Genomic DNA, 2,500 nt, shown 5'->3' on the forward strand with positions numbered 1-2,500 from the left:
AAGAGAGAGAAGGGGAGAGGGGGAAAGAAAGAGAGAAGGGGAGAGGGGGAAAGAAAGAGAGAAAGGGGAGAGGGGGGAAAGAAAGAGAGAAGGGAGAGGGGAAAGAAAGAGAGAAGGGAGAGGGAAAGAAAGAGAGAAGGGAAGAGGGGGAAAGAAAGAGAGAAGGGGAGGGGGGAAAGAAAGAGAGAAGGGGAGAGGGAGAAAGAAAGAGAGAAGGGGAGAGGGGAAAAAAAGGGAGAAGGGGAGGGGGAAAGAAAGAGAGAATGGGAGAGAGGGAAAGAGAGACTGGGGGGGAAGAATGAATGAGGGTGTCCATGACATACACAATGAAAATTCTTACCTTATATCTAGTACATTCATTCATTTGTCAAATGCCATACAGTACTAGTATGATTGGCTCTGAGAGATGATAGGATAAAAGGAGATGAGGGAATAAGGGTAATACTAGGGGAATTAAAATAATTTGGGAAGACGGGAGGAATAACTGATAGGAACTTAACAAATTGAATTTGAATTAAGTGTTTCACCATCCTTACTTACTTATGATAACAAAACAAAACTAGAAAGACAGCCTGTTTTTGAGAGGTTATGTTCAATCAAATTAGTTAACCCATTAGCGACGGGTGTCCCATATATGAGACACCCGAAAAAATAAAATTGCCGGGCATCCCGCCAGTGTGACGCTGTATCGGAGCTCGCGCTCTGACGCAGCAGCGGGCCGCGCCTGGCGGGCGGACAGACTCTGGGGAAGCTCCGCCCATCAATTTTGTAGCCACCCAGAATATTTTATTTTTGGCTTCAAAATTCCCCCTGTCATGAATGGGTTAAGATCAGACCTAATAAGTACAAATACACTCAATCATGTGTCCTTGGGCTACAAGGATTCAATAGTTCCCCCATTGTTCCCTGATTGTATAAAAGGGTAATTCTCTACATTCCAGATGCACTCACCAGAGACTAGGTCCCTTGTATCACATCAGAAATTCTATTCAACAATTACAAGTTGCTGTGACTGGGCGTGGTTGTCTGCGGGCGGACTTATGCCGTGAGTGGTGCTTTCTGCAATACTTTTTTTCATTTATGCCTTAACCATTTGTGTCTGATGATTATTTCTTCTATAGGTGACTACAATATTTTTTTCCTCTACAAGAATTTTATCTATAATCTAGCCTAGCTTAATACATCAATACTGTAAATTTAACTTCAAAAAGTTTTAGGTTGGGTAAATGTTCACATCAGGACAACACTGTGTGCTTTAGCAAAGGCCAATAAACCTCCAGCAGGAATATTCAGCAAAAGAGAACTTAGTTTGTTTTATTACCGATGTCAGATCACCAGAGATAGTGACAATCTCTATCCTGTCAGACTAATTAAGGTAAAGGCTTGTTTGACTTTGCTGAAGCATGGGGTATGGAGGCTCTTGACATTCCTGGATGCAAGCATAGACTCACAGACTTTGAAAAGCTATTGTAGTCTTATCTTTACTTTCATTATACTTAGTGCTGTTTTGTGTATTCTTTAAAGCCATTGCCTTAATTTTTTTTACAATTCTTTACTGGGCAAATTTCTTTAAAAGAAAGAAGAAATATATATATTTAGATATACAATCGTACTTTAAGTCTTTCAGTATAAATCTTTTCCATCATCATATTCAACCAACAACTCCCTCTTAATCCACTGTGTATTTTGAGCATGTTCAGAGAATGTCTAATTGAAGTAGTTAAATCATGGCCGGTATTACGTGTACAGCAGCTATATCTAATATCTTGTGGTTAAGCGTATGACACACATATGCGTATGTACATATAAACATTATTTCAATAAGTACTAACCTACCCTAACCTAACTGAGAATTATATCATCTTCTTGTGTCGAGATGCTGTCATCTTGTTTGTTTCACTACACATGAGTAGGATACAAATTAGGGGCATTTCTACTATACCAATAGTCATATCCTTGAATCATTAGGTCACTGCTGATCTAAAGTTTACTTTTTTTCTGAAATATGAACCTTAAGCAATTAAGCAATTAAAATCCTCAAAGAATATTCATTAGCATTTAGAAAAAGCTTATATACATAAAAGCAGGAAAGACGTTAGTTGTTTATCTGAAGTAAACACCACATTTAGAGTAAAAATGTAACTGTCTCTTCACACTTCTGGCTCATTAGAGTAAAAATGTGATTATTGCACACCATGAGCCAAGATCAAAAAGATTCACTATACACTTTGTGGATAAAGAAATTTTAATCCTTATTTTTACCACTCAAAATCATAAACCAGTTTCTGTAAAACTCCTGTGAGCAGTTATTGTACAAAATGCATTTTCAAATATTTCAATTCTATTTCAAAATTTTGTATATAATGTATAATGGAACATACTCTGTTGCCATCTTGATAAGACTTTCTATACTCAGATCAGATTTATAACATCCAAATGTATTTATGACTTTATCAAATCAATAAACTTTACAAGTTGATAAGAACATTTGGCCATTTAT

The 2,500-nt window shown here is 37.2% G+C and overlaps 1 protein-coding gene across 6 annotated transcripts in view; it reads right to left on the minus strand.

The window, feature by feature from the left end:
- LOC113822061 (longitudinals lacking protein, isoforms H/M/V) overlaps positions 1-2,500 on the minus strand; it is a 23,241-nt gene that overhangs the window by 19,746 nt on the left and 995 nt on the right. The gene's annotated exons all lie outside the window — the stretch shown is intronic.

This window comes from Penaeus vannamei, chromosome 24 (genome assembly GCF_042767895.1).
Source record: "Penaeus vannamei isolate JL-2024 chromosome 24, ASM4276789v1, whole genome shotgun sequence".
In the NCBI taxonomy this organism is placed as follows: Eukaryota; Metazoa; Arthropoda; class Malacostraca; order Decapoda; family Penaeidae; genus Penaeus; species Penaeus vannamei.